The 21,819-nt window shown below is 39.8% G+C and overlaps 1 long non-coding RNA gene across 1 annotated transcript; it reads left to right on the top strand.

The window, feature by feature from the left end:
• The first annotated feature begins 731 nt into the window (after positions 1 to 731).
• Positions 732 to 21,491, top strand: LOC132539260 (uncharacterized). The gene is made up of 3 exons (XR_009550523.1): positions 732 to 1,069; positions 12,915 to 13,108; positions 21,377 to 21,491. It is a non-coding gene; the product is annotated as an uncharacterized LOC132539260 (long non-coding RNA).
• Positions 21,492 to 21,819: the final 328 nt, after the last annotated feature.

Raw genomic sequence — 21,819 nt, 5'->3', positions numbered from 1 at the left:
ACAATACTAAAGAGGTCTATTTCCTTCCCTGCCCTGTGAATTCATACCCAGTTTCATTCCACACCACTTGGCATTAGTCACTTCCTGTAGCAGAGTTAATGTTCATTTGTTCATGTATTTAATACTTTCATGCAGCAATGTGCTGGAATCTTGTTTTGAATTATAGTAACAAAAAGATGAAGCAGAAACAAGCTCTTCCAGTTCTTTCAGAACCAAACAATAAAAAAAAGTGGAAGTGATTTTCGATTAGTTTGTTTGCTTTTAATTTTATTTATTTATTCTTTATTGGATAGCAACAGAGAGAAATCAAAAGGGAAGGAGGAAATAGAAAGGGACAGAGAAAGATAGATACCTGCAGCACTGCTTCGCCATTTGTGAAGTGTTCCCCTTGTAGGTGGAGACCAGGGGCTTGAACATTGCACATTGTAACATGTGCGCTCAACCACGTGCACCATCACCAGGCCCCAGTGGAAGCAACCTTTCTAATTAGAGTCTGAAAAGACAACTTCATCTCACTGTGCTTGTGCTCAAGATCACCTTGCCATCAAGTCATATTTGAACTGACACAGAACAATAAGAGAAAAGATAGAAATTTGTGAAGCAGAAGATGCATTATTTACTCCAAATGAAACCAAGTGTGTGCAGACTGCAGGAGGTAGCCCTGCAGTGGAGCTCAGGACTTTCAAAGGTAAGGCCACAGGTTCAATCTCCAGCACTGCATATGCCAGAATTAGTGGTGCCCTGGTCTCTCTCTCTTAAAAAGAAATGCATATTTTGTTTTTACAAAAACAAATGAGGTCTGGTGGGAGTAGATAGCATAATGGTTATGCAAAGAGTCTCTCATGTCTGAGGCTCCAAAGTTCCAGACTCAGTCCCTCATCCCCCAACCATAAGCCAGAGCTAATAATTGCTCTAGTGAAAAGAAAAAGAAAAAAAAAAAATGAGGTCAAGGTACAAAGTTTCTCTGAGATTTGAATGAAGAGTTGGTACAGGAACTGGGGACATCCATTCCATTCCACACAATTTCAAAAGCATGTCAAGATTCCAGTCCTATGCCAGTCTTCATATTGTGAGTAGGAATTTAATTCTAACAAGACTCGATTTGTCACATCAAATTAATACTGCTCATTTGAGATTTATTGGTTTTAGGGTTTTTCTGTTATTTAATTTGTACATTTGATTCCATGTTGTAATTAGAAGAGCTACCCGCATCAGAAACATACTCAGTTTTATGTTTACACACATATAAGTAACACTGTCATTGCACTGATTTAAAGTAACAATGACATTAAAAAAAACTATCCTCTGGGTCCTCACAAGCTTTAGAAATTGCACTTTTATATTTAACTGTGGAGGTTCCAAGCAGTGGAGATGTTATTCCAGTTCTGACTGATGGTTGTAACCTCCTTTTTCAATTATTTATTTGATCCCACAGTTGAAAGAAGCAGTCCCTTTTTGTTATCCAGGAGCTTGGGGGGACATTTCTGGCCTCCTTGTATAGGGACTGTAATTTCCTTCAAATTATCAGTGAAAGAAAATGGCCGGTGAGAGCTGGCAAATATCTGAAAACAATAAAGCAGACCCGGGAAAGCCCAGCTGAGTCTATAGCCTTAGGGAATGTGGGAGACGGGAGACTGTGTTTTCTGATAACACAGGGAAATTTGTGGAAGATACTAAGAGACCACAGCAGTCTCAGCAGACATTGAGAGGAGTCATATTTCACATTGTAGACCTAGCAGGCGATATTCAAGTTTGTATCTGGCTATTCTTCTATTTGCCTAGCTCAACAGCACAGGTTAGAAAAGCAATGTTTGGTTCCGCATGGTTCCCGAAAATTTTTCCTCAGACCTACAATGGGCTTTAAACTTTAGATAAGATTCACTAGTGTTTGTATAATTGTGTTGATGTTGGGTTACCAACTGTGATTTCCCAGGAAGAACTGTTCTTTGGTTATAAGATGTGAACTTGCTTTTTTGTGGGATTCCTTAGCTACACACGTGTTCAAGGAAGCTTCCCTTCCAGATAAGGAAACAGACTTGTTCATGACTTCAGGCCTCTGGAAACACAAATAATGTGGCATGATAATTCTTAAAAATTCAGGAAATATAGGTTGGGAGATAGGATAATCCTTATGTAAAAAAAATCTTATGAGGCTATAAAGTCCTAGTGTCAATTCCCACACTTAGCAGTACTCTGGTAAAAATAAATAAATAAATATAAGAAATATAATTAAGCAGTCTTTATTTCACAAAATTTTATTAAGGGTAGTTACAAAAGTATCCATCTTATTTTAGTGCTAAAGATTTTAAATTTGGTGTTAGGGTTTTGCTGTTTGTTTCTTTTTTGAGTCTCATTGATTTGAGAAATCTAAAAAGTCAGTGACCACTACTGAGTTATGTTCTGGACTCTACTGCCCATTCAGCCACCTCTGTGGATGAACAGTCTTGAATTACAAGAGTTTGTAACTTCAAAGTAGAGAGGAAAAGGATCAGCCAGAGCACCACACTAGATAGATGCCTTAGAAAACACATTTAGGAGTAGCAGGGCAGTAGCGCAGCAGGTTAAGCACATGTAGCGCAAAGCGCAAGGACTGGCTTAAGAAAACACACTTAATCTTTCAAAGTTAACAAGGAAACCTACAAAATAGAAATAATAGGGGGCCCAGGCAGTGGCACATGGGTTAAGCGCACATAGTGTAAACTGCAAGGACCCAAGCAAGCATCCGAGTTCCAGCCCCTGGCTTCCCCCACCTGCAAGGGAGGTCACTTCACAAGTGGTAAATCAGGTCTATGGGTGTCTATCTTTCTCCCTCTCTGTTGCTCTCAGTTTCTCTCTGTCCTATCCAATAAAATAGAAAAAAAAAAAAAAATTAAAAATGGCCTCCAGAAGCAGTGGATTCATCGTGCAGTCACCAATCCCCAGCAATAACCCTGGAGGCAAAAAGAAAAAAGAAAAAAAGAAAGAAAGAAATAATAGTGCCTTTACCAAGTTATATGTTGAACTTAATGAAAACGTATATGAAGTATTTAAGTTAGCTAGGAGATGCATGTGGTCCAGGAGGTGGCGCAGTGGCTAAGTATTTAAGTTTGCTAAGCAGAAGGTATCCTGGACTCGATAGTAATTATGGAAAATGACTTTCATGCTTGAGAATCTAAGCTCCCCTCCGAGTTTCAGTCCCCAGCACCACCAGTAGCCAGAGCTGAGCAGTACTTGGTAAAAAAGTAAAAATAATTAATTAATTAATTAATGATTTACTAATGTATAACTATCAGTCCTTGGTTTTCATATATTCAATATAAATTCAATATGAAATGGCTCAACTGATAGAGGATCGGATTTTCCTGCCTGAGGTTCCCAGTTCACTGCCTAGTCCTGGACCTACCAGTTTCTGCTCTAATTTCTCTCTTTTTCTCCCTCTCTCTGCTTCTTGTGAAACACAAACTCTCCCACATATGCAATACATAAAAGACATATCTTTGGAAAAGGTACAATAAAAAGACTCATTCTTGGAAGTCAGTAGGTTAAGTGTAGGTGGCGCCAAGCGCAAGCACCAGCATAAGGATCCCGGTTCAAGACCCCCCCTCCCCCTGTCTTTCTCTTCCCTTCTCTGTCTTCCCCTCCTCATTCCATTTCTCTCTGTACTATCCAACAATGACGACATCAAGAACAACAATAATAGCTACAACAATAAAAAAAAAAAAAACTAGGGCAACAAAAGGGAAAATAAATAAATATTTTTTAAAAAATTAAAAAAAAAACTCATTCTTTAAAATCAGAGACAAAGTACAAAACCATTTCTGACCTGACTGGCTTCTTCATCTTGTTGTTGTTGTTGTTTGTTTCTGTGTAAAACAATAGTCTGTCTATACAAATATTTTAAAAAGTAAGAAAAATAAATTAGAGTACATACTGATTTTTTTTTTGCCTACACAACACCAATCATTAGATGTTTTTAAATTTAATCTGATATCACTTCAGACAGTTCTCAGCCTCCTTTGAAGAGAATTCATCAAACCAGGAATTTGCACACAGACACAAAACAATACACCATGTTTTAAATAATAAATTTCCAACATTAAAGAAATAATTTAGGGAACCAGAGGAAACAGGAAATAGGAACTAGGATTCTTGCCCAAAACAACAAGAAAAATTCTTACTAAACATCAGATATATTTATGGTATTAAAATTTAATTCTGTAAATTCACTCATAAACACAAACTACTTGAAACCCTTATAAAGGCACTGATAATGGGAAAGTAATCTCACTATCTTATTTACCTAAGGGTCTTGCTTTGTCTTCATGATAAATAGATCTAAACACAAGCTAGCATCTTGAGAAAAAATATAAACTTTAATAGGTTTAAGTCAAGGAAACTATATGTTCTTCCTTGTTTGAATAATGGTCAATGACTGTTTTTTTAGCCTTTGGCGAAATAGCTCAATTTTATTCTAAACAGGCTCTAACTGAGAAAAAATAACACAAGACACTCTTTTGTTTACCCAGGGATCCAGAGGGCTCTGGATGTTCATATAGATTTCATGAGTGAAAGAGTCAACACTCTTCTTTTCATACACACGTCCAAATTGGCTGCTCCCTCAATCAAAACACAGTATGAGACAAATTGGTGTCTTGATGTGACACATTTCTGACATGTGCTTCTTGATTATATGCTTTTAATTCACCAAGTTACTCACCTAGGCTTAGGAAATAAGCCTCTTACCTGTTCCCTAAGACCACTAAACTATGTTTTTCTTTCTCCTTGCAAATTGCAGCAGCTTAGCAACTGATAGATGAATCCTTCATGAAATACCATTTGAGCACTGAAGAATGCCTAAGGCACTGTATTAGAGAGAAAACACCAAGAATTCTGCACAGAGAACACCAGAGTAGCCACAAAACTTCCAGATAACTTTAAAAAAAAAAGCCATAACCTGTTCTCCCTCTGATGCACAGTGACAAAGCATCACTCCCTAAACTCAGATGCTCCTGACAAGTTTTAATCTCTAGTATTGTCTCAATGTGTGTTCGCTTGTAGCCACAGAGATATCTCAGTGTCAGAGCACAATATTTTCATGCCTGAGGCCCCAGGGGCCCCAACCCTTAAAACACCATATGTTGAAACTGAATGGTTTTTTTTTCTCTCTCTCTCTCTGTGTGTGTGTGTGTATGTGTCTCCCTCACTCTCTCTCTGTCTCCCTCTCTCTCTGTCTGTCTCCCTCTCTCTCTCTGTCTGTCTTCCTCTCTCTCTGTCTCCCTCTCTCTCTGTCTCCCTCTCTCTCTGTCTCCCTCTCTCTCTATGTCTCCCTCTCTCTCTGTGTGTGTGTCTCCCTCTCTCTCTGTCTCCCTCATTCTCTCTCTCTCTCTCATAAAGCAAATAAATCATTAATAAAATACATCTTGCAAACATACATCAATCTAGAAAAGTTTAACCTTCCCTCAAGTCTATATAGTTTTATTTGAAGGGAATGAGTCAATTTTAGATATGATTTCTAAATTGAAGAGTTGATTTTGCAAGGCCATTATAGAAAGACTTATTTATTTTATGGGGGGAAAAGAAAGAGATCAAAATGCCCACATGTTCTGGCATACACTATACTAGAGGTTGAACCCAGGGCCTCATACATGAGTCCTGTGTGATCCCTACTGAACTCTCTCCCTGCTTCTATAATATTGTTTTTCTTTTTCAACTTGTTGAGCAGTTATAATGACTTCGTTCTTGAAAATTTGGAAGATAACTAACAAAAAAAATAATTTAACTCAATCCTTTCCATTTTCAGTAGCAAGATTTAACTGAGTGCACCTTCTTAGTCCCATAAACACAAGACAGTTACTTGTCCTTAGCCCTCTCTGGAATGAGCCTTATATAATGCCCGAGGATCTCATGCTTACAGAAAGCTCTATTCTCCAAGTCCAAATGATCTTAAAAATTGCACTTGGGGTGGGGGGTGAGGAGAGGAAGGAAAGAGGCTTTCTTAACATTTCTGGAAGGATTGTAAATTGGTCTGACCCCTGTAGAAAACAGTTTGGAGAGAAGTCCAGGAGGTGGCGCAGTGGATAAAGCATTGGATTCTCAAGCACTAGGTCCTGAGTTCAGTCCCCGGCAGCACATGTACCAGAGTGATGTCTGGTTCTTTCTCTCTTCTATCTTTCTCATTAATAAATAAATTCTAAGAAAGGAAGGAAGGAAGGAAGGAAGGAAGGAAGGAAGGAAGGAAGGGAGGGAGGGAGGGAGGGAGGGAGGGAGGAAGGAAGGAAGGAAGGAAGGAAAGAAAGAAGAAAGGAGAGAGAGAAAGAAAGAAAGAAAACAGTTTGGAGGTTTAACAACACCTATCCAAAAAGATCTATGCACACCAATGCTCCTAGCAGCACAGTTTTTCATGGCCCAAAGTTGGAAGCAACCCAGTTGGGCAAAGGAAGCTGTGGTACAGACACAGTGAGGTACTATGCAGCAGTTAAGAATATCATGGTCGGGAGTCAGGCAGTAGCTCAGCAGGTTAAGTGTAAGTGGCGCCAAATGCAGGGACGGGGTAAGGAACCCAGTTCAAGTCCCCAGCTCCTCAACCCCTTCACAGGTGGTGAAGCAGGTGTGCAGGTGTCTATCTTTCTCTCCCCCTCTCTGTCTTCCCCTCCTCTCTGCATTTCTCTCTGTCCTATCTAACAATGACAACATCAATAACAACAACAATAATAACTACAACAATAAAAGCAACAAGGGCAACAAAAAGGGAAAATAAATAAAATAAATGAAAATAAATTTTTTTAAAAGGAGAATATCTTGGTCAGAGCCTGAAGACATCAAGACCAATACTGAATGTTCCCACTTATAGGTGTACCTTAAGAACAAAGAACAGCAAAGGAAAATGTAAGAGGAAACACGGACTGGGTATGCCGTGTTTTGGTATTACACCAAAGCAAAGAACTCTGGAGAAGGAGGGAAGGGACAGGAGAAAGAGGCATTGTGATCCTGATGTGTTTCCTAGACACCAATCAAGGGGAGGTGAGAGCTCATGCCTATGTGTTAACGACTGTACTGTAAATAACTAGTCCTCTAATAAAAAATAAAATAAAAATTAACATTTTCATAAATAAGATTGATAAGATTGAACAGATGGAATCATCAAGACCCAAAGAAAATTTCTCTGTTTTCTTGAGAGTAAAAGATGGGGATGATACATTTTTATCTTGCAAAATACTATAGATCAATTCCTGCATATGCAAAGCACAGTAAATCAGTTATTCCAAGCATCTACTCATTAAGTCTTATTTATTTTATTCATTTTACTTCTTAACTCAATAACACAACCAATTAAAAGATCACCTATTTGATTTTGCAATCTTTAGACTTTTTAGTGATTTCCATTTTGGAATCAGAGTCACTACATCACAAAACCAGAACTCATTAGTCTCAAGTAAAAGGTAGGCTGTATTGACATTATCCAAATCCTATAATTCTCCCAAGAATAGACTTAACTCTTGGATTTTCCATGGAAATTATTTCTGACCTCCAAGTCTGAAAGATTTCTTCTGCTTCTGCACTTCTCAATAGCTCAATATTTGTGATTTGTCACAGTTTTCAGAATATAATGATGTTGTTGTCTGGAGTCCTTTTTATATTTTGAACCTCATTTTACTTCTCAAGTATTTTCACTTGCCTAGTTTATAGATAGGTTGCCCTGAGGCAAGAAAGGCACAAAAGAAAATTTCTAAGACAAACAAAAATGTGTAAAGATGCAAGTGGTTAAAATTAACATTGGGAAAGAAAAAAAAAAGAATTAACATTGGATGCTTTTCAGTCACCAAGTTTCGGATGCTACCATGATGTCAATCTGACTTCCCTGGACAGAAAACCCCACCCATGTGTCCAGGAGCCCCACTTCTCCTGCCCCACTTGGGAAAGAGAGAAACAAGTTAAAAGTATGGATCAATCTGCAACACCCATGTCCAGCAGAGAAGCAATTACAGAAGCCAGACCTTCCACCTTCTGCATCCCACAATGATCTTGGGTCCATACTCCCAGAGGGATAAAGAATAGGGAACTTTCCAATGGAGGGAATGGAACACAGATGGTGGGAATTGTATGGAATTTTACCCCTGTCAACCCACAATCTTGTCAATCATTATTAAATCACTAATAAGCAAATAAATAAAAGAATTGACATTGGAGGTAGAGGTAGGGGCCAAATCTTGGCAAACTCTCTAGGCAACATAAAAATATTTACATTTGGGGGCCAGGTGGTGAAACAGCTGGTTGAGAGTACATGTTCCAATGTGCAAGGACCTCGGTTTGAGCCCCTGGTCTCCACCTGCAAAGGGAAAGCTTTGTATATGGTAAAGTAATGTTGCAGCTGTCTCTCTGTCTCTCTCCCTTCTCTATCACCCCCTTCCCTCTTAATTTCTGGCTGTCTCTATCCAATAAATAAATAAAGATAATTTTTTAAATTGAGGAAAAAAAATACATTTTATACTGAGAGCAGTGGCAAGATGGCTGCATATATTAGCAATAAAATGACACGGCTGTGATGAGAATCATTCAGCATATTATCCGACTATATATTGATGGTGTAGCATGGATTCTGAAGCCAGGTCTATGTGACCTTGAACAACCTTATCTTCTCTCATCTGTGAAAAGAAAGCAAGAAATAAAGAGAGAGAAAGGAAGAAAGGAAGGAAGGAAGGAAGGAAGGAAGGAAGGAAGGAAGGAAGAAGAGAGAGAGAAATGTATAATTATAGTACGTGATCCAAAGGGTTTTATAGGAATCAAGAAAGTTAACACACATAAAAGAATTTCAACAGGGGACTGGGTGGTGGCACACTTGGTTGAGCACATGGGATATCATGCACTAGGACCCAGGTTCGAGCCCCCACTCCCCACTTGCACTTCAGGCTTGGTTGCTGTTGCTTGTTTTTCCACAAAGCTAAGAAAGAATGAAACGCTGCCTTCAAAAGGCACTTTCCTTGAGTCCGTGTGGCTATTTATTATTCAAGATAACATCACATAGAACAAATGAAAAAGAGCTGATTGTGAAAAATTATCTATGAGAATCCTACTGGGAAGAAAAGTCAGTGTGAAGAAAAATTGTAGAGTTCATGAAGAATCAGCTAAAAAATGTTCAGTGCAAAATGTATCATAAGGGAATAAAAGTCCATAAGGATGTGTAATACTCAAAATAAATAGAAAAAAATTAATTTACCTACTTTATTTCCTTTTTCAAGAAGTCTAGATTCTACTCCTGTTGTTCCCACCAGACTCTGGTTCATGACCTCACAACCTTGACAATAATGTTCTCACTTCCATTCTCCTTTCTGTTCTATCTACCTTTGCTATTGTCTGGATACACACACACACACACACACACACACACACACACACACACACACACACACACACACTCTCAAGCAATGATCTAACCAGGTAGCCAATACCAAAGGTTGGACTTCACAGTGCTGACAATTGAACAAAACATTTATACAATAAAGGAATTCAACTTTCAAATTCATAGAAATCCCTGTCCATATACTAAGCAAAAGGCTTATAGAGCCACAAATGTGTATTCAGATTCTTGTCTACAGCACTAATTGGGAAAGTCAAGAGAACAAATTTTGTCTGAGTAAATAGTAGTAACTTCCCGAATGGGGTGGTGCGATTGTAAGCTGTGCTAAGTCTCTCTCTCTCTCTCTCTCTCTCTCTCTTTTTCCTTTAACAGTATTGTGTAATGAACACATCCAGGGCTTTGTGCATATGTAGTGCTTCTGCTGAAAGGTCTCAAATTCATCTTACATTCTAACTTACTTTTGGGGAGACCTATGCATCATACATTTGAGGGGGGATGGAAATGAATTTATCTCCATCCAGAAGCAGATAATGATCAAATACTGGACAATTAGAATATTACAAGCAAAGCCACAGCAACTGGTTCAGAAATGGACACATGAATCAAGTCAATTCTATAGTAGTCAGTTCCAACAAAGTGTAGTGATCAAACCAATAAGCTCTGGGACAGACTGTCTGAATTCAAATCCCAACTGCACCAGACACTCTGTGTGTGTAAATCTTTGGAATGTTGTTTCTTATCTAATGACTCTGGTTCCTAGAAGACAAAAGACATCTACAATAGGATTGTAGGCAATTTAGAAAAGATTACTATAAAAGTGCCCCAAATCATGTCTGGTATATATTAAACATTCAAACCATGCCAACCAATCGTATTTTGGGAACTATTGGGAATGATCATGTCACTGCTGGAACCATCTTGCTAACATACAACAAGAGACCATCTGACTGAAGGAAAAAGCAGTGGAGACCAGAAGGGAGAGAACAGAAGTGGAACCCAAACATCTTCATGCGCCTGCTGTCAGCTGACATCAGGTCTCTGTTGCCCTCTAAATCAACAGCATCTCTTCTTCAGGGTGGGACGAGGTTGGGTTCTATCTGTCTTTTAAAAAGTTCTGCCTAGGGCTCCAGAACTGTGGTTAAGTACTAAATGGTTGTCACAGGGTGAGCAAATGCAGAGAAAGGCCAATTGAACATGGGCTTCAGTAGTAGTGCAAAGAGAGAGAGGTTACCCAACTCCATTTCTGCCATCTGACAGTGATGCCAATGTCAGAAAAATAATTTGTGGTATTATTGCCCCAGACACAATATGTTGTTAATTGATGAAAATTCACCATCTGGAAGAGTAATGCCACATCAGAGTGAAAGTCACTACTCTCTCCCTGTTAGGTTGTAGAGCTCTACATTTGGCTGTGTAGAAGAAAAACTCCAAGGGGCCAGGTGGTGGTGAAGCTTACAGTCTGTAAGGACCCTGGTTCAAGCCCCTGGTCGTCACCTGCAGAGGGAAGTTTTGCAAACAGTGAAGCAATACTACAGGTCTCCCTCTCTCTCTCTCTCTCTCTCTCTCTCTCCCTCTCTCTCTCTCTCTCTCTCCCTTCCCTCTTGATTTTCCTGTCTCTATCCAATAACTAAGTAATGAGATAAAATATTTAAAAGACCATATGAATAGATAAATTATTTTTAAAAGAAGAAAAGCTTCAAAATTGCAAAGGTGCTATCTTCAGAAAGCAAAGTTAAGGCTTTGGTTTTAGATCTGTTGACCAATTTAACCTGATTAAGTTGACCTTTTCAGAAGGGACAATGTCAAACAATTCTACTCAGGCAATTAGCAGGCACAGAATTCACTGGTTTATCTTGCTGTTTCCATCCATGTCTCTGTGGTAGCCTCTAGCCCTGAGTCCAGGAAATCATCACTCATGTGGAATTGTGGGTGATCACTCTAATCCTCCTCTAAAGCTTTGTGGGAGGAAATCTATTTAACACTTCTCCCTTGACTACTTCTTTAGCAATTTAGCTTTTCCACCTCTCACACTTTACTTTAAGAAATCCAGCTACTTTCATTTTTTTTTTCCTAAGAAAGAGAATCTAACTTTTTGCAGTGCGGGAAACAGGATATATATATATATATGATCATCTCATAGGCCTAGGTTTTGAAGCTGATAAGAAGGTTTAATGAGCAAAGGGGTATAGGCCGACCACAATGAGAGAGAGAGAGAGAGAGAGAGAGAGAGAGAGAGAGAGGGAGAGATATCAGCAACAGCAACAGCTGCCATTCTAAATTCCTTCAAATGACTGCCATATTTTCTAATGGAGCAGTCAGCAAAAGCATCTTTATTGAGAAAGTTCATTACAGTTTTATTACCTTAAAATTGCTCAGCACATACCAACAAACCATAAAGGAAAATACTGGAAGTAGAAAATGTCCACTGTGTGACTTTTAAGGTTAGTATCTGTTGCCAAAGGCACCCTTGTTTTATTAAAGTTACAATGTTTAGCTTTGGGCTTAGTTAAATGGAAGAAAGAATGGGAAAGAAAGAAAATATCAGGAACAATAAAAGCAATTTGGAAAATGCCTTCCTAAAAAGAGGTTATAAAAAACAATAGCTCAGAATATCAGTGGTAGCTAAGATTTCACTGTTTGTTCTCCTTCTTCACATTTTTTTCTAAAAGTCCCAAACAAATTCACATCTGCAAACAACATTCATGTCAGGATACACCCTCAAGAAAAGCTGGAAAAAAAAAGTGATTTGGAGGGCTGAGGAGATAGCATAATGCTTCTGAAAAAGACTTCCTTGCCTGAGGCTCGAAACTCAGTCCTCAGCACCACCTTAAACCAGAGCTGAGCAGTGGTCTGGTTTCTACCTACCTATCTCTCTATATCTAGCTCTCTCATTAAAATAAATAAATAAATAAATAAATAAGCCATAAAATATATGTTTAAAAGACTTTTCTCCTTCTCATGACTATTGCTCTGATCACATAGTGAACGGTTTTCTCAGTATCTTGTGTGCAGGATGGAAGAGAGAAGAGTGGAAGCAAGGTCTGGTGACAAGTTGGCAATATTTTCAGGAACAACAAGACTGACCAGCAATGACCTTTTCTTGAAAGGCTGGTAAGATTAAGTGCATGATTGCTGTTGTTACATATTAAAGACTGGGAAAGAACCAGGGAGAGACACCAAATCCACTCCACCATCCATAGAGTTCCACCCACTTTTGCCTGTCTTGTTCTCTTGAGGTACCAGAGATAGAACCCAGGACCTTTGCTTGCAAAGCAGCTATTCTATCCCCTGGGCCACTTCTCAGGCTGCACCATGAAGGACTCCTTACCTGATAACATGATTCCTGGACTTAGACAGCATATGAATAATTACCTGATTTTTCCTAGAATATGTATAGTCTAAGATGAACTCACCTTGCACTATAAAATGAGAAATGTTATGCACATAGGTGTCTTACTAATAAGCTTTCATGGAAAGTAGGTTCTTTCTTGCCAGATATAACTATTGATAGTTGTTTTTTTTTTTTTTTTACTGCTCAATGAAACTAAAATAAAACCTACTGTCTTATTTACTATTCTAGTCCTTTCAAGAAATTAAATAAATAAATCCAGTGCCTAAGCTGACCTGTCAAGGAGATGGAAGGGCCACGTCATTTGTCATGTTAACTGTATGAGCTCAGCTGCAGGAGATGATACCCAGAGTTGTCAGTTTGCCGCCATCCATAGAAACACCGTGAGTGCTGTTGATGCCACTGAGTGGAAAGCACCAGAGCAGGTACACTTCTCTCCCGCAGCACCTAAACACAGCAGAGGGCACTAGCCATTGCTTGAACCACGATTACATGCAGGAACAATTGAGTGTCTACTAAAATTCTACACAGGTCATTTTCTCTTTAACTGTAAAATAGAGTTATGTTTTAGACCCAGATCATTGCAAACATGTTACTTACCTACCTGGGAACTGGCAGAGGAAATCAATGCCATGTAGGACAGAGACCAGTTATTACTGGCATGAGGGGGAAGTGGCATGTAAAATCTCTGGGGCCCTATCAAATCCCTGGATCACCTACTCTTCCCCTGATACACAGAAAGTTCCAAAATGCTGCTTTCTGTTCAGTATTTCCACCTCCCATTGAGGATACAGTGCTGACCTCAGCTCATTTCTGCTTTAGAATCATGGAAGGAGGGGCCAGGTGGTGGCACACCTGGTTGACCACACATGTTACAGTGTGTGAGGTCCCAGGTTGGAGCCCCTGGTCTCCACCTGCAAGGGGAAAGCTTCATAAGTAGTGAGGCAGAGCTGCAGGTGTCTCTCTGTCTCTCTCCCTCTCTATCTCCCCCTTCCCTCTTGATTTCTGGCTAACTCTATCCAATAAATAAATAAAAATAAAGATAATTTTAGAATCATGGAAAGTTTCACTTCTAAATTATTTTATATATATATTTATTCCTTTTTGTTGCCTTTGTTGTTTTTTTATTGTTGTTGTGGTTGTTGATGTCGTTGTTGGATAGGACAGAAAGAAATGGAGAAAGGAGGGGAAGTCAGAGAGGGGAAGAGATAGACACCTGCAGACCTGCTTCACCACTTGTGAAGTGACTACCCTGCACTTGTTGAGTTTGGCAAGCTCTTTATATATGTTGGTTATTAACCTCTTGTCTGATGCATGGCATGTAAAGATCTTCTCCCATTCTGTGAGGGGTCTCTTGGTTTGGGTAGTGGTTTCTTTTGCTGTGAAGAAGCTTTTTAATTTGATGTAGTCCCACAGGTTTATACTTGCCTTAGTCTTCTTTGTAATTGGTTTTTTATTTTTTACAAAAGTAAATGAGGTCAAGGTACAAAGTTTCTCTGAGATGCAAATAAAGAAATGGCACAAGAATTGGGAACAACCAATATCTATCTCATTATCTCATTAAAAATACTGGTTGTTTTTATTTATAAAAAGGAAACACTAACGGACGGTAGCACAGCGGGTTAAGTGCAGGTGGCGCAAAGCACAAGGACCAGTGTAAGGATCCCGGTTCAAGCCCCTGGCTCCCCACCTGCAGAGGAGTCACTTCACAGGCAGTGAAGTAGGTCTGCAGGTGACTATCGTTCTCTCCCTCTCCTCCTCTCTCCATTTCTCTCTGTCCTATCCAACAACAATGAAATCAATAATAACTACAACAATAAAACAAAAAGAACAAAAAAAAGGAAATAAATAAATATTAAAAAATTTTTTAAAAGGAAACACTGAAAAAAAACATAGGATAAGAGGGTTACAACTACACACAGTCTCCACCACCAGAACTCTGTATCCCATCCCCTCCCCTGATGGCTTTCCTATTCTTTATCCCTCTGGGAGTATGGACCCAGGGTCATTGTGGGATGCAGAAGGTGAAAGGTCTGGCTTCCGTAATTGCTTCCCTGCTGAACATGGGTGTTGACAGGTCGATCCATACTCTCAGCCTTTCTCTCTCTTTCCCTAGTGGGGAAGGGCTCTGGGGAAGTAGAGCTCCAGGACACATTGGTGGGGTTGTCTGTCCAGGGAAGCCTGGTTGGCGTCTAGAACCTGCTAGCGTCTGGAACCTGGTGGCTAAGAAGAGAGTTAACATACAAAGCCAAACAAATTGTTGATCAATCATGGACCTAAAGGTTAGAATAGTGCAGATGAAGAGTTGGGGGAGAGTTTCCATTTTGTAGATAGCTAGTAGGCATATTTTAGTTATATTCCAAAGAGCCTGTGGCTATACTAGTGTTTTATTTTTTTGTTTATTTGTTTTTCTTTTTCTTTTTGCCTGAGCCTGAAATCTGATATGCAGGTGGACCCTAATTATTGTCTGGGGAGATGATGTCATGGCTGGAAGAAGGACCAGAAAGTTGGATCAGGGAAAAAAGTAGCTCCCAAATATGGGAAAGGTGTATAACTATTGTTGACTGTGAACCCCATAGATTTGATGTGATCTGGGGCCCATATTCAGCTTAGGAGCCTATGTGACCTCTGCATCCCTATAGATCTGAGCTCACATTCTGTGGTCATGAGTAGGAACGTTCCAAGCTGCCCCAATTTCAGGACCCATCTTCCTCAGGTGTAGCATAGAATATGTTGTCCAGTCTTCCTTCGGAGGATGGGACGTTTTCTACCGTTGTTAATCCAAGTTGAGGGTAAGGTCCTATTGGGGCCCATAAAGGGGTATATTTTGTTGTGCCTGATAGAGATGACCGGTAACAATGAAGAGAGGGTTTTATTTGAGGTCTAGGCCCATCGTGTCTGTTTGGGAATCTCAGGATTCCTTGAAAATACATTTTAAAATAGCTTATCTGGGACAGTGCCAGTTCTATCATGCATACAGCTCAGGTTCCAGACCCTAGAGCAGCCATCATAGGGGAAAATATTTGGTGCTATCATCTCTCCTCTCTTTGTTTCTCTCTTCCTTTCTTTCTCTCTTTCTTCCTTCCTTTCTTCCTTTCTTCCTTTCTTTCTTTCTTTCTTTCTCTGTAGCTCCCCACTTATCTGAAAAAGTCAGTTCAGAGCAGTAAAGCCCCAGTGATGACAAAAATAAGTAAATAAATAAGTCTTAAAATTAGGTATTAAAAAAATTAGGGATTAAATCCAAGTGTGATCTAAAGAAAACCCAGAGACCCAAATGACTTAGAGCTCTTAATCACCTCATACTTACAAGCACCCTGTTTGCATGAGTCTGAATTATTATTATTATTATTATTATTATTAACCAGAGCACTGCTCAGCTCTGGCTTATGGTGGTGCAGGTGATTGAACCTGGTACTTTAGAGCTTCAGGCATGAGAGTCTCTTTGCATAACCATTATGCTATCTACCCCTGCCCTGAATTAGCTTTTGTCACTTTCATCCCCTTCCCCACTCCACTCAACCCAATAAAATAGTAAATGATTGGCAAATGAAGAACTCAAAATCCATTTTAAGAGGAAAACAACATGCAGGGTTATTTGCAGCCATTGGATAGACTACCCAGCCGCCTGTTGATCGACTACCTTCTTCATTTATGAACTAATTGCTTTGAAAGACATTACCTAGGCACAGACAGAGACATTTCAACCTTGTGAATGTATTCATTAAATTTTCTTATTTCTAGGGACCAAATGTAAATGTGCCTACAAAGCTTACGAATATTAATACATGAAATCATACTCCCTGCTCCCAAATCCCTCTCACTCTGTAGTTATTACTGAACAACTAATGGAAACACATAACAGTTTTAATTACTTTCTGTTTTTAAAAGAAAAGCCACCAATTCAGGTGGCTGTGTAAAAAGCAACCATCCCATTTCTTTCACCAGGCCTGCATCTCATAGCACCATTCATTTACGTGAAGAGCAAGCTCATGTTCCTATTTAATAACCCCAATGAGTTGTCTGGCACCTTTAAGTAGGACATTGACATGTTAAGGACCTCAAGGGGAGAGGAAGAGAAAAACTGCCCATAGGTTTCTTTTTTCTCTTTGTGCTGTCTTTTTCAGAATATGTTACAGTCTTTTATTTACCTCACTAACCTACTGGTGCTACTGCTGTAACAATAAGTTTTGCAATTTGTCTTTGAAATATGTACCCAACGGGGTGGTATACTTCAGACACCAAGAGAAAATTAAAATATTCTTCAAAGAAATAAGATGATTGAAGATTCCAGTTCAGATACACTTTCTCATCCATCCCTACACCTATTCCAAGTGTCTTTCCCTTCTTCCTCTTCTTTATCAGGTAAGAGAAACAGTGCCTGACTTCCTCTGGTATTTTCCAGATTTGCTTTCATTGGTAGTATAAGAGCAAGATTCCTGGTGACAAACACTTCATGTCCTAGTGAAATGGGGGTAGAAAGCCATCTGATTTACATCCCCTATCATTTATCCCTCTGGGAGTATGGACCAAAATTCTTTTTTGGGTTGCAGAAGGTAGGAGTTCTGTGGTCAGAAATTTTATCTCCCAGTCACCAGAGCCTGGCCTGAGTCACCATCAGAAAGAAAACATCCCTAAAATGTGACTTATTAAATCCAAACAAAACAAAAGCAAGCAAACTGTAAGCCTTCTGAGAACTATGGTGGTTATCTTTGGGAGGGTGGGGATACAGAACCTTGGTGGTCAGTGTAGTGTGAAACTGTACACTGTAATCTTAAAATCTCATAACATACTATTAATTAAAAAAATTAAAAGTAACAAAAATTGCCAGACTAGCTTTGTGGGCGGAGACAGACGACCAGGGACTCATGGCTGAGCTGTACGCAGTATCTCTTTATTCATGTAGAATGCAGCACAATCTAAGCCATCCTAAACACAAATCCTGTCCATATATACTGGCCAAGTAGGGTGGAAACAGGATGTGATGTAGAGAGGGTGGAGAGAAAAGAGATTGGTGCAAATCAGGGTGTACTACGAGAGGGAGAGGGGGCCCGAGCAAAAAGACACCATGAACCAGTGGGGATTAAACCAATGCCCTGCAGGCAGGGCAGTGCTTAATTAACAGTGGTTATGTAAATAGAATACAGTGCTAAGCAGGGGGGATTAAACCAAATGAAACAGAAGGGGTTTTTAGAAGCAGAATTAGAAGCATACCAACAAAATTGTCACTTATTATCTGAGCGTTATGTCTCCCCAGTAAGAAGGTGTCAGTCTTTATGTCCCTTTCTCTACACCCCAGGCCGCTGTGTTCTCTTCCTCCTCTACAGCCACAAATTGCGACTTGGACTCTATCTATCTATCATCTCTCTCCTTCCAGTCCTTTTCTACCACATCCTCTGTCCAACACTTTTAGGCCGGATGTTTATCCATCAGCCTGACCACTTTGGCCAATGAGAGGGAAAGTTCCCTCCCAAGCCATTCTCCAGACTCTAATGCATTAGGAGAACTCAGATGTTGAGTATAAAGAAATCAACCGTGAAAAATACATCAGTCAGAAGCCTCAGCCTATTTTTCCATCATGATTTGTCTGTTAGAAAATGTTGGCATGGGAGTCGGGCAGTAACCCAGCGGGTTAAGTGTACATGGCCCAAAGCACAAGGACCAATGTGAGGATCCTGGTTTGAGCCCCCGGCTCCCCACCTGCAGGGGAGTTGCTTCACAGGCGGTGAAGCAGGTCTGCAGGTGTCTTTCTCTCCCCCTCTCTGTCTTCCCCTCCTCTCTCTATTTCTCTCTGTCCTATCCAACAACAACAACAATAATAACTACAACAATGAAACAATAAGGGAAACAAAGGGGAATAAATAAATAAATATTTTTTAAAAGAAATTTGAACTTTTAAAGAGAGAGGCACACTGGGGGTATGGACCGACCAGTCAATGCCCATGTTTAGCGGGGAAGCAATTACAGAAGCCAGACCTTCTACCTTCTGCAACCCTCAACGACCCTGGGTCCATGCTCCCAGAGGGATAGAGAATGGGAAAGCTACCATGGGAGGGGGTGGGTTATGGGGATTGGGTGATGGGAATTGTGTGGAGTTGTACCCCTCCTACCTTATGCTTTTGTTCACTAATCCTTTCTTAAATAAAAAATTAAAAATAAATAAATAAATAAAGTTAATTAAAAAAAAAAAGAAATTTGAACTTTTAGAAACAAGTAAAATCTGTGAGAATGTCTTTCACCAGAAAGGATAGAAATGATAAAAGTTGGAGGGGATATAGAGGGGAAAAGGACACTTCTTAACTACTGGTGGGAGTGAAAAATGGTCCAACCATTGTGGAAAGCAATTTAGAGACTTATTGGGACATGGAATGGACCTACCCTATGACCCAGCAATTCCTCTCCTAGGGATTTACCCAGAAGAGACAGAAACACCTATCAGAGAGATATGTGTATACCTATGTTCATAGCAGCACAGTTTGTAATTACCACAACCTGGAAGCAACCCGGAAGTCCAGCATCAGATGAGTGGTTTAAAAGATTGTGGTATATATGTAGTATCTATGGAATACTACTCGGGTGTGAAAAATCATGAGGTTGTCTCCTTTTCATCCTCTTGGATGAAACTCAAGGGCATCACATTGAGTGAGATAAGCCAAAAAGATAAGGATAAATACCAAATGATCTCTCTTATTAGCAGGAGTTTATAAAGTAGAAATGGGGAGGGAGAGAGGGAGGGAGGGAGGGAGGGAGGGAGAGCACAAAGTGAAATATGGACTTGACAAGATGTATTGCACCAAAGCAAAGGACTCTGGAAAGGGAGGGGAAGGGAGCATAGCAAGAGAACTTTGGGGACCTATTACATAGTGAAATTGTACACATATATCAATGATTGCATTGTAAAGCACTAACCCTCTTAGCAAAGAAGGAGGAGATGGAGAGGAGGAGGAGAAAATCAGCTAAAAAAGGAAAACACACACTCAGTAAAAATGTGGCTGCCAAGGGCCAAAGGAATAGGAAATGGGGAGAGGTTCATGGAATGGTGTAAACTTTTAGAAAAATAAGAAAATAATAAAGTGAACCCAACTTAATGAAATTTTAGAGCAAAAAATAAAAAAAAGTAAGCAAAAGTGAAGATTTGTAGCCAAGGACCTGGGTGGTGGGGGAAGGGGAGGAATGGGGTGGAAAATAACTAAGAATCGTCAGGAATAAGGAAGGATTCAGGCTAAACACAGACAACATTCTCCCTGAAGACAGGTCAGGCTGATCAGCCAGGATATACCAGAGGATTGAGAACCTACTCTTTTTTTTTTATTTCTTTAATTCTTTATTTAGTGATTATATATACATACATATATATATCATAAAATTATGAGATAGCTGGTGTAGAAGCATGACAATAACAATATTAGGCAAGCCATTGTGTTTGTTCTCTCCATTATTTAATCGAAAGGACAGGAAGCATCATATAAAATATTTAGGGAGTCGGGCTGTAGTGCAGTGGGTTAAGCGCACTTGGCACAAAGCTCAAGGCCCACTTTAAGAATCCCGGTTTGAGCCCCTGGCTCCTCAACTGCAGGGGAGTGGCTTCACAAGCACTGAAGCAGGTCTGCAAGTGTCTGTCTTTCTCCCTCTCTGCCTTCCCCTCCTTTCTCCTAACAACGATGACAACAATAATAACAACCATCATAACTACAACAAGGGAAACAAAAGGGAAAATAAATAAATAAGGGGCTAGGTGGTGGTGAACCTGGCTGAGCGCACACATTACAATGTGCAAGGACTTGGGTTCAAGAACCTACTCTTGTATGCAGAATCTCACCAGATATCAAGGGTCTGGGACTGTTGCTTAATCATCTTGGTCCTTGAGGATAAGACCTAAGGAAACCTCAGTAAACTTAAGTTAAATAGAATCTCTTTGTCAATCATCCCCCCTTCCCTCCCAGGGAGTTTCTATCTATCACTCTACTCAATCCACATTTTTGAAGGGTTTGCTTTTTGCTTGACAGCAAACCAGAAAGCTTTGTTTTTCTTCTGAAGCAAAAGCAAGTGGAGAGGTCACTCAAGAGAAGCATACCTGGCAGTAGTGGGTTCAACAGCACCTCAAATGCTAGGGTGTAGGTGCTCTTAGATAAATAAATATCTAAGTAAATGAATAATTTTTATGACTATTTTAAAATATTTATTTATTTATTTTCCCTTTTGTTGCTTTTGTTTTTTATTGTTGTGGTTATTGTTGTTATTGATGTCGTCGTTGTTAGGACAGAGAGAAATGTAGAGAGGAGGGGAAGACAGGGGGAGAGAAAGAAAGACCTGTCTTCAGGGAGAATGTTGTCTTTGTTTAGCCTGAATCCTTCCTTATTCCTGAGTAATAATATAGTCGCCTGGGAAGCCACTCCCCTGCAGGCAGGGAGATGGGGGCTGGAACCTTGACCTGTACACTGATCCTAGCGCTTCACGCTACAGGCGCTTAACCCGCTGCTGCACTACCGCCCGACTCCCGTAAATGAATAATTTTAAAGTAACAAAAACTATTGTAGCAAAGCTCAGTTATACAGGGTGAAAAGTCCCTACCACCTATAAATACTTTTTTCCAGGGACAGCCATTCCTTTTCCTGTCTCATAGTCAAGGAAAGCTAACGGTCGGAATTCCACACGGCAGATTATGTGTTAATATTGTCTTTTCTTTCTTTCTATAGGACTGCACTCCAAGCAGGACACTTCATCAGTCAACTATTTTTCCTGCTTCTGCCACAAGAACTGATGGTCCTGCACATATGTTTCAACTTACTCTACACTGCACATGCTTCACAATAAAGGACTTTTGTATGAAAATATTTGAGACTATTTAAAATAACTGCAAACACATGCAGACTTGTTTTGTTGCTTTTTCTTCCATTGTTACCACGAGTCATACCTTCCTTTCCTTTGCCCATTGCTGTGCCCTCCTTAAGGATTAGAGGTGCCCTTCTGTTGCATTTTTTGTTCTCTTCCTCATCTCCTAAACTAGCAGGAACAGCATGAAGCAGTGTGTGTTGGGTATGGCAGGGCTTCTCAAAATGGGACTCTGGGACAGTGTTTGGTTAACTTAATGTTTCTGCAGGTGGATTACCATTTCAATGGAAGGCATTGAAACACTGAT

Source organism: Erinaceus europaeus, chromosome 7 (assembly GCF_950295315.1).
Source record: "Erinaceus europaeus chromosome 7, mEriEur2.1, whole genome shotgun sequence".
NCBI classification, from domain to species: domain Eukaryota; kingdom Metazoa; phylum Chordata; class Mammalia; order Eulipotyphla; family Erinaceidae; genus Erinaceus; species Erinaceus europaeus.
Note: the sequence above shows the minus strand (reverse complement) of the source record. Positions and strands in the feature narration are given on the sequence as shown.